The sequence below is a fragment of the Pleurodeles waltl genome, chromosome 6, assembly GCF_031143425.1.
Source record: "Pleurodeles waltl isolate 20211129_DDA chromosome 6, aPleWal1.hap1.20221129, whole genome shotgun sequence".
Taxonomy (NCBI): Eukaryota; Metazoa; Chordata; class Amphibia; order Caudata; family Salamandridae; genus Pleurodeles; species Pleurodeles waltl.
In genome coordinates this window covers 1000559587-1000571316 of record NC_090445.1, presented here as the reverse complement: position 1 = coordinate 1000571316, position 11730 = coordinate 1000559587, and positions in this window count along the sequence as shown.

The following is an 11730-nucleotide window of genomic DNA, read 5'->3' as shown; positions in this document are numbered from 1 at the left end:
TCATTACAACATTGGCGGCAAAAGCTGCTTACCGCCGTGCAGAAGACCGCCAGCACACCGCCGCGGCTGCAGAATTCCACGACAGCTATTATGACCCACATCCCGAAATCCAACAAAATTCAGACACCCACACAAGTCCGCCATACCAAAGGTCAGTGATAAACTGGCGAAAACAAAACCTCCACCGTCACGCCAACAAAAATACGCCAATGCTATCACGAATCCACGTGGAGGTCTTTCAACCGTGGTATTCCATTGGCGTTACACACCGCCGCGCTCAAAATACACACACATCTCCAAAACACCACCACATTGGACAATTCTAAAGACACACACCTGATACACATATACACCCCACTCCCACACACTCAATACTATATAAAACATACACCCACATCATCCACAAACCCCTAAGACAAAAAAATCTGAAAGAAGGCCAGAGAGAGACACCACCATCCACAAACTAGCAGCCACAGGCACTCAACACCATCACCCACACTACTTCCACGCACAAAACACCACACACCACTACATATCACCATAATTATCACCACATACACCACCCCACACATCACCTACACCACCCCATGGCACGGCAAAGACACCCCAGGTTCTCTGAGGAGGAGCTCAGGGTCATGGTGGAGGAAATCGTACAGGTAGAGCCACAGCTATTTGGATCACAGGTGCAGCACACCTCCAAAGCTAGGAAGATGGAGCTATGGCGAAGAATTGTCGACAGGGTCAACGCAGTGGGACAACACCCAAGAAATAGGGACGACATCAGGAAGAGGTGGAATGACCTACGGGGGAAGGAGCGTTCCGTGGTCTCCAGACACAACATCGCAGTACAGCGGACTGGCGGCGGACCCCCACCTCCTCCCCCACAACTAACAACATGGGAGGAGCAGGTCTTGACTATTCTGCATCCTGAGGGCCTCGCAGGAGTCGGTGGAGGAATGGACTCTGGTAAGTCAAATCTTAACTATCATATCCCCCACCCTAACTGCATGCTATCAGAGACCCCCACCCTCGCCCCCTCTCCTATCACTCCAACCCTTCACTAATGTACTAATAACACAAACCACCCATCCCAACACCAAGCCCTGCATGACACAACAAAGCATGGACAACCATCACTAAAGCATCCCCACTGCACATACCCATGACACCCCCATCAACCATCATCACACAAGCCCCCACACAGGAATGCTAGCACTGGGGTACACGCTCACCCACCCATTGCACACCATGACACACTCAGTTGCAATAATCATGCCTTTACACCCCTGCAGGACCACTACCCAAAGTCACCAGACAGGAGGGTCCAGACATCTCCACCCCACCCACAGAAGAGGCCCACAGTGATGACAGCAGCTCTGTCCAACTGGATCCAGATGACCAGCCCCGACCATCGTGGGCCTCGGGACAGTCGGTTCCTCACACCCAGTCACAGGCCACCACAGACCTTCACCCTCAGGTAACACCAGCACAGCACCCACCCAGCGGGCCCATACCTCCATCCCCAGGACACGTCAATCAGCTGTGTGTCCAACACTACAGGGAACCCAGGATAACCCACCACCCCAACAACAACAGGGGGGACCTGGGGGCAGTGGTAGTGGGCACATGGTCCAGGGGACGAGGCCCAGGAACACAGGGGAACTGGGAGGGCTCCTGTGCGACAGGGGGCGGACAGTCCTAGGGAACCCACTCTCCACGAGGCCCTCTCCTCCATCATGGGAGCATACCACCACTTCCAGGAGACGACGGCAACGGTACTGGCCAAGTTTCAGGAGACCCAGCGCATGCAGGAGGAACAGTATTTGGGCTTCAGGGAGGAACTCAGAACCATCAGCACCGCCCTGGGCACCATCGTAGGGGTGCTGAAGGAGATACTTAACACCAGGAGGGACACTATGGCACTCCAAGGGGCCCCTGACACTAGCATGGACGATGAACTTCCCACCACCTCCGCCGGCGCTAGTGGGCAGGAGGCACTGCCACAGGACCACCACACCAGCACCCCACCCCCTGCAGACGGAGAACCACCCCGCAAATGGTCCCTGAGATCCAGGAACAAGACAGAGCACGATGCCAAGACCCCCGCCAAGAAATGAGACCACCCTGATTGTCATCCCACTGTCCCACTTTGTAACCCTGTCCAACCTTAAACTGCCCCAGCTCTACTTCTTATGCCCATATGGGCAATGCACCTGTGAGACTAATAGACTGGACTCTGCCATGGACATTCCTCCACCATCACCCCTCACCATTTTACAACCCCCCTCCAATATTTAGCACTGCAATAAACACCCTTGAAGCACAAAACAGTCTGGAGTCAGTCTGTGATTTTGAAAATGTGTATTAGCAATGACAGTGACAAAATGCTTTCTCAAATGTAACGTCAACATACCTATGTCACATATCTCAAGTCCATGAGGAATCTAAGCAGATAACACACGTTGGAAACCACACCTGTGAAATCGTATTGGAAATGTACAACTCAGTTACCATATACTGGTCGAAATCGACAGACAGGATAGAGGTAGAAGTGTGAAAGTACTTGTAGTAGGCAGGAATGTATTCTCACCTGTGTGTCACTGGAAATATTGCTGGATAACTGAGTCCCTGTTGTCAATGTCTTCTTCCTCTGCTTCCTCCTCATCACTGTCCACAGGCTCCACAGCTGCCACAACACCGTCATCTGCACTTGAGGGGGGATCCCTGTGGGATGGCGGATTGCTGACATCAGGTCTGGCTCCAACTGGGTACACAGTTCCTGGATTGTGGCACGGTCAAACCTGTAGGCGATGATCAAATGTCGCTCCTCCATTGTTAACAGGTCCACCAGCGGTCAGTACACCGGAGGATTCTGCCATCTCCTCACATGTCCCAGCGGACGGTGCCTAGGAAGGACAACAGCGACCACAGAGTCAAACAACTCAGAGGTATGTACCCACAGTCTACACAGAACACCATTCATACACTGAATCTGGCCTGTATTTGTGTTGTGCGACAAGGCCTAGGTCTGTGTGACGCAGTTGGTAATTAGGCCATGTGGGCCCCTGAAATGGTGGCTGCCTGACCTCTAAACTGGGACAATGGGATGTGAGGTAACTGCGCTGGCGTTGTACACCGTTGCGGTAGGCGGTCGAAGACCGCGGTGCAATGCTGCATTGGTTAACATTGGTCCCTATGGGTCCCAGGAGCCAATGATGATGTACGCTGGCGGTGATGCTACGCACCACCACAAACATGACCGCCGCGGACATGACTGCCATTTTCTATCTGTTCAATCACTCGATACCTGATTTCCAACAGGATAGGACCTACACTGCAAGTGTTGCTGTGACCTCGGTCTGGAAGAGACAATGGCTCGTGCGTCTGGGGAAAGGGCCCCTGCCTTCACTGCAGAGGAGTTGGAGAAGCTTGTGGACGGGGTCCTCCCCCAGTACACGCTACTCTACGGTCCTCCAGACCAACAGGTAAGTACACAGGGAGCACGTTGTATGGGCTATGCCTGTGTGGAGAGGGCTGGTTGTAAGAAGGAAGGGGGCACAGTTCTGCATGCATGAAGGACTGTGAATGCATGTGCCACATGGCAAGGCTAGGGATGTGGGCCACTCACTTCGATGGTGCAGTTGCTAATGACTTCTCTTCTTCCCCTGTACATTTCATGTAGGTCAGCGCCCACCAAAAGAAGGATATTTGGCATGCCATCGCCAAGGACTTCCGGACCCTGGAGGTCCACCACAGACGGAGCACCCACTGCCAGAAAAGATGGGAGGAGATTCGCCGCTGGAGCAAGGAGACGGCGGAGGCTCAGCTGGGGATGGCCTCCCAACGTGGGAGGGGTGCCCGTCGAACCATGACCCCCCTGATTTTCCGGATCCTGGCGGTGGCCGACCCTGAGTTGGATGGGCGCTTGAGGGCATCACAGCAGACACAAGGGGGTGAGTACAACATCATTCAGCGGACTTAGCGCATTTAAGGTGTCTGGGTGGGGAAGGAGGGCTGTGGGTTTCCCTAGGCCAGGGCGAGTTACGTAGGCTAGGCCCCTCCGTAATGCAGGCCATGTGGCACCCCACCCCACCTCTGTAGAGTGCCAAGTACAGGTATACATGCCCCTGTGTCATCTATGTGTGCAGATGTCGACCATAGCCATGTAGGCCATATCCCAGGAATTGCATCTGTAGAGCCCAACAGCGCGGCGTAGTGCAGGGGGCTGCTGTGTCTGTATTGTCCGCCAACGGTAGCGGTAAGCCATGCACTCAACCTGTCTTTCTTCTGTCGTCCCCCCTTTTTATGGTCTCCCTGTTCTTGTGTGCATCAGCATCATCAGGCGAAGGTACAGTGGCACCGGAGCACAAGGGAGCTGTATCCCACATGGCCATGGAGGGCCACACCACGGACTCGGAATACACCAGTGGGACGGAGGGCGAGGGGAGCTTCACAGCAGTCACAGGATCTGCAACCAGTGACCTGGACTCGTCCTCCGATGGGAGCTCCCTTGTGGTGGTGGCAAAATCTGTGCCCCCCACTTCTACAGGTACAGCCGCCACCCCCCCTACCAGCACCACCCTCCCAGCAGCCCCTCAGCCTTCGCCCCGTGCCTGCTCACCCAGGAGGGTGGGCATCACTTTCGCCCCAGGCACCTCAGCCCCTGCCCCTGTCACCTCTGCTGCCCTCAGTGAGAAGGCCATTGACCTCCTCAGGTCACTCACTGTAGGGCAGTCTACCATTTTGAATGCCATCCAGGGTGTTGAAAGGGAATTGCAACACACAAATGCATTCCTGGAGGGCATTCATTCTGGTCAGGCTGCCCTTCATCGAACCCTGCAAACTCTGGCCTCAGCACTGATGGCAGCCCTTGTCCCTGTGTCTAGCCTCCCCCCTCCAACTTCCTCCACCCAGACCCAATCCCCTGTACCTCAGCCTATCCCAAGCACACCATCATACCATTATGCACACACCTCACCACACAAGGGAAGCTCAGGCAAACATAAGCACCACACATCCCACAGGCACACACGCAAGCATCACACACATACAGACACAGCAACATCCACTGCCTCCACTGTGTCCCCCTCCTCATCGTCTCCCTCCTCCCTCCCAGTCTTGTCTACACTCTCACCTGCATGCACTACCACTACAGCCACTACGTCCCGCACCAGCACACCCACCACCACACCCCGCTTACGTGCACTCACCACCCCCACTACCATTTACACGTCCCCTGTGTCCTCTCCCAGTGTGTCTGTGACGCCCCCTCCCAAAGTACACAAACGCAGGCACACACCCACCCAACAGCCATACACCTCACAACAGCCTCCAGCGCATGCACCTTCACCCAAAGTCACCAAACGTACACCTCCTACAACCACTACCTCTTCCTCCACTCCCAAACCCCCTCAAGCTACCCGTCCCAGTGTTCCTAAGAAACTTTTCCTGACCAAGCTTGACCTCTTTCCCACCTCTCTCCCCCTCCAATTCATAGGTCCCGCACTAGCACCTCAGCCAAAAAATCTCCGGGACCAGTGGTGCCTGTTGTTACAGGTATGTGGAGTGCACCGGGCACCAGGGCAGCCAGTGTGACACGGAGCCACAGCACAGCCAGTCCCCCCCTGTGAAGCACCAGAAGTAGGACAGTGCCTGGCGGGAAAGGGTGAAGACTCCAGCCAGCAAAGCCGCTCACAAGGGTCCCGGGGGGAGTGTCGACTCAGCTGTGACTCCTCCCAAGGTGGGGTAGGGGCAGAAAAAATCGCCAAAGTCTGGGAGGAGCAGCATGGCGGAGAAGACTGCCATCATCCCCGCTGCCCAGGGGGCCACCGCAAGCCCAATCATCACTGGCCAGGAGGCCACCGCCAGAGTCAGTGCCCAGGAGGGCAGCCTGATCATCAGTGGCCAGGAGGCCACCGCCAGAATCAGTGCCCAGGAGGGCAGCCCGATCGTCAGGAGGCCACCGCCAGAGTCAGTGCCCAGGAGGGCAGCCCGATCGTCAGTGGCCAGGAGGCCACCGCCAGAGTCAGTGCCCAGGAGGCCACCGCCAGCCACAGCCCAGCTGCCGAGGAGGGCCCCAGCAGTCGCAGTCCAGCTGCCCAATGAAGGACCGCCAGCCCCAGCCCAGATGGGCAATGAAGGACCGCCATGGCAAGCACCGCTGAACAAGGCAAGCACCGCTGAACAGGTCAGAAACTGCAAACCCAAGCACCGCTGAACAAGGCAAAGACTGCCATGGCAAGCACCGCTGAACAGGGCAAGCACCGCTGAACAGGTCAGAAACTGCAAACTCAAGCACTGCTGAACAGGGCAAAGACCGCCATGGCAAGCTCTGCTGAACAGGGCAAAGACCACCAACTCAAGCCCCGCTAGCCCATGGACGGCAGGGGCAGTGACGCAACTGGGACCGTCACAGGGTGAGTGATGCACTCTGAGTACCAGTCCCCCTCCAGTACCAGTGGAGACATGCATCCACTACCTCTGTCCTTCACAGGATGAAGCACTCTGGGCACCAGTCCCCCTCCAGAACCAGTGGAGACATGCATCCACTACCTCTGTCCTTCACAGGATGAAGCACTCTGGGCACCAGTCCCCATCGAGAACCAGTGGAGACATGCATCCAATACCTCTGTCTGTTATCCACTTGAGAGACTGCAGCTTTGCACTCCCCAGGATGGTACAGTGGGCAAACCACCCACTGTAGGGACTTGAGAGACTGTGGCTTTGCACTCCCCAGGATGGTACAGTGGGCAAGCCACCCACTGTAGAGACTTGAGAGACTGTGGCTTGGCACTCCCCAGGATGGTACAGTGGGCAAACCACCACTGTAGGGACTTGAGAGACTGTGGCTTTGCACTCCCCAGGATGGTACAGTGGGCAGACCACCCACTGTAGAGACTTGAGAGGCTGTGGCTTTCCACTCCCCAGGATACATCAATGCGCATTGAGCCCCCTCGTGGATCTGGCGTCGTGCACTCATCCGGCTGAGGTGCCCCCCCTTCCCTTCCCCCTGAGGTGCCTGTATTTCTATCTGATGCCCCAGAAGTGTTCTCTTCGTTTTGATCAGGTATTTAGTGTGGGCCTCGCCCATGCATTTTGGGCCCAGTGGTCCACGGACAATGAATGGTACATTACCTGCACTACTAATTGTGGTGTATATTTTGTTTAATGTGTGTATATATATATATATATATATATATATATATATATATATATATATATATATATATGTATATATTTGGTGACTGTATTTTGATATATTACAATGGTTCCACTCATATCCTTTTGTCTTTGCATTCTTCCGGGGGGTTGGGGGTTGTTACTGTAATGTTTGGATATGCATTGGTGTGTGTGTTGTAGTGGGTGAGGGTCAGGGTGGGGGTGGGGGTTTTGCGTGTGTGTGTCCCTGTCTTTTGCCTCCCCCTTCCCTGTGTCGTAGGTGCAGTACTCATCGTTGTCTTCGCCGCTGGCGTTGATGATCGGCGTATAGGAGCAGGAAGACTAGTGCAGGAAGAATATGGAGGTCCGGCTCCATGGTGTCCTCGTTCCTCGTGTGTAGAGGTGAGCGTTTTCCCTTTGAAATTCCTGTTTCCGCCGTGTTTTTATCCGCGGTGAATCCGCCCCGGAAAAGGTGGCGGATTGGTAGGTTGTGATACTGTGGGCGGTACTTTGTCTCCCGCCTGTCTGTTGGCGGTGACCGCCACGCTGTTTGTCTGTATCGCCTTGGCGGTCGGAGTGTTAAAGTGGCTGTCTTTGTTGGCGGTTTCCGCCACGGTCATAATTCCAAAATTTTTACCGCCGGCCTGTTGGCGGTCTTACCGGCGCTTTAACACCATCCGCCAGGGTTGTAATGACCACCTTTTTCTCTTATCTACTTGTAGTACCTTCCATGACAAAGAGCTTTGACAGCATGAGTAGATGCATACGCCGTGAGACATTACTAGCCCACTGCAGCACAGAGCTAAAATATATTTCTACTGTATTAGTTGCACATAATTAAGTAAATGACATAGAACATTTAAAAATGTTTTTTTAAGTTCCAAACCTTTGATAACAACATGTGCACATGTATTACACAATGACATCCCTAATGGTACCAAGACTTGGGATGTGTGTTGATGTTCAAAGTATGGTGTGACATTTCAGCTGATATTTTCTTTTCCATACATGCAGACCTTTGAACCCAGGAATGTGTAGGAGACTACACCCTTAGGTGTTCCACCCCTTTCCAGACCTTCCACCATGGAGGAAAGGGATGTGATAAAACAATTTCGGCTAAATATGCAAACTATCCTGGATTTTCTCCTGCTTCACAATAGGAGTACTACAGCAATAACACCAACAGTGAAACTCATGGCAGTACTTCATTTTGTGGCCACTAGCACTTTTCAATACACTGTGGCAGTATCTGGGGGCATGTCCCAACCATCTTTCAGTGGTATACTCCAAGAAGTCTTGCTTACTTGATGAGACACATCAACAGCTACATCCAGTTCCCATGTCAACAGGATTTGGCCACCATAAAGGTAGAATGTTATGCTTTTGGTGGCCTACCACATGTGGTTAGAGCAATAGATGGCACATATCTTGCCTTGGTGCCACCCCATGTACATGAACAGAACAGTCTTGGTGCCACCACAACTGGAAGAACTTCCGTTCCATCAATGTGCAAGTTGTCTGCTTACCGTACTTCTATATCTCAAATGTGTGTGACCGCTTTCCTCGGTCAACACACGATTAATTTGTACTACAGAAAAGCCGCATATCACTGCAGATGTCACAACTTGCACTGGAGAGGGCTTTGCTTGTACCATAAGACTTGGGGATCGTTTACCTGAATCCTAGTTTAGGAGGGGACAATGGCTTGATATGTTATTTCTATGCTGATATGCTGCTTCCATGTAGGAGACTAAGGGGGGGTCATTACAACCCTGGCAGACAGTGTAAAAGGTGCGGTAATACCGCAAACAGGCCAACTGACAAAAAAAGGGAATTATGACCCTGGCGGAAACTGCCAACAAAGACAGCCACTTTAACACACCGCCCGCCACGGCGGTACAGACAAGCAGCGCGGCGGTTACCGCCAACAGACAGGCGGAAGACAATGTACCGCCCACACCATTACAACCCACCAATCCGCCACCTTTTCTGGGGCGGATTCACCGTGGATAAAAACACGGCGGAAACTACTTTAGCTATGGGAAAACACTCACCTTCTACACATCCCACGAGGAACGACGACTCCATGGACCCGGAACTCCAAATACTACCTGCCCTTGTCTTTCTGCTCCTTCACGACCAACAGCGATGTAGGCGCAGAAGATACCGGTGAGTACTGCATCTACGACACGGGGGAGGGGGAGGCAAAAGTTAGGGGGACACCCACCAAACACCCCCACACTCGCATAGTACAACATACACACCAATGCTGTCAAAAATATCACATTAACAACCCACAATCCCCCCGGAAGAATGCAAAGACAATGCGAATTTCGGTCAAACAATGTAATGTGCCAATATACATGTCATACAAAAATATACAGATATATATCTCAAAATCACTCATAATTATATATACAATACAAGAAGTAGTGCAGATATGTACACAACAATGTCCGTGCACAAACAGTCCAAAAATGCATGGGCAAGGCCCACAAAAGATACCTGACCAAAATCGGAGAGAACACTGCCGGGGCATCAGATAGAAACACTGCAGGCACCACAGGGGGAAGGGAAGGGGAGGCACCTCAGCCACATGAATGCGAAGCCAGATCAACGACGGGGCTCCATGCCCATTGATGTATCCTGGGGAGTGCAAAGCCACAGTCTCTCAAGTCTCTACAGTGGGTGGCTTGCCCACTGTGCCATCCTGGGGAGTGCAACGCCACAGTCTCTCAAGTCACTACAGTGGGTGGCTTGCCCACTGTGCCATCCTGGGCAGTGCAAAGCCACAGTCTCTCAAGTCACTACAGTGGGTGGGTTGCCCACTGTGCCATCCTGGGGAGTGCAAAGCCACAGTCTCTCAAGTCTATACAGTGGGTGGGTTGCCCACTGTGCCATCCAGGGGAGTGCAAAGCCACAGTCTCTCAAGTCTCTACAGTGGGTGGCTTGCCCACTGAACAATCCTGGGGAGTGCAAAGCCACAGTCTCTCAAGTCTCTACAGTGGGTGGGTTGCCCACTGTGCCATCCTGGGGAGTGCAAAGCCACAGTCTCTCAAGTCTCTACAGTGGGTGGGTTGCCCACTGAACAAACCTGGGGAGTGCAAAGCCACAGTCTCTCAAGTCTCTACAGTGGGTGGGTTGCCCACTGTGCCATCCTGGGGAGTGCAAAGCCACAGTCTCTCAAGTCACTACAGTGGGTGGCTTGCCCACTGTGCCATCCTGAGCAGTGCAAAGCCACAGTCTCTCAAGTCACTACAGTGGGTGGGTTGCCCACTGTGCCATCCTGGGGAGTGCAAAGCCACAGTCTCTCAAGTCTATACAGTGGGTGGGTTGCCCACTGTGCCATCCAGGGGAGTGCAAAGATACACAGTCTCTCAAGTCTCTACAGTGGGTGGCTTGCCCACTGAACAATCCTGGGGAGTGCAAAGCCACAGTCTCTCAAGTCTCTACAGTGGGTGGGTTGCCCACTGTGCCATCCTGGGGAGTGCAAAGCCACAGTCTCTCAAGTCTCTACAGTGGGTGGGTTGCCCACTGAACAAACCTGGGGAGTGCAAAGCCACAGTCTCTCAAGTCTCTACAGTGGGTGGGTTGCCCACTGTGCCATCCTGGGGAGTGCAAAGCCACAGTCTCTCAAGTCTATACAGTGGGTGGGTTGCCCACTGTGCCATCCTGGGGAGTGCAAAGCCACAGTCTCTCAAGTCTCTACAGTGGGTGGCTTGCCCACTGAACAATCCTGGGGAGTGCAAAGCCACAGTCTCTCAAGTAGAGGCATGTCTACACTGGTTCTGGAGGGGGACTGGTGCCCAGACTGGATGAGTCTCCCCGAGAAAGTTCCTGTCCTGTCACTGTCCCAGCTGCACATGGGATAAGGATGCCTGATGTGGCGGTACATTCATTCCTACACGGTGCATGCCCTGTTCAGCGGTGCTTTGACATGGTGGTCTTTGCCTTGTTTAGCGGTGCTTTGACATGGCGGTCTTTGCCCTGTTCAGCGGTGCTTTGCCATGGTGGTTCAGGACTGTTCAGCGGTGCTTTGACATGGCGGTCTTTGCCCTGTTCAGCGGTGCTTTGACATGGTGGTCTTTGCCCTGTTCAGCGATGCTTTGCCATGGTGGTTCAGGACTGTTCAGCGGTGCTTTGCCATGGCGGTCTTTGCCCTGTTCAGCGGTGCTTTGACATGGCGGTCTTTGCCCTGTTCAGTGGTGCTTTGACATGGCGGTCTTTGCCTGTTCAGCGGTGCTTTGCCATGGCGGTCTTTGCCCTGTTCAGCAGTACTTTGCCATGGTGGTTCAGGACTGTTCAGCGGTGCTTTGACATGGCGGTCTTTGCCCTGTTCAGCGGTGCTTTGCCATGGTGGTTCAGGACTGTTCAGCGGTGCTTTGACATGGCGGTCTTTGCCCTGTTCAGCGGTGCTTTGACATGGCGGTCTTTGCCCTGTTCAGCGGTGCTTTGCCATGGTGGTTCAGGACTGTTCAGCGGTGCTTTGACATGGCGGTCTTTGCCCTGTTCAGCGGTGCTTTGCCATGGTGGTTCAGGACTGTTCAGCAGTGCTTTGCCATGGTGGTCTTT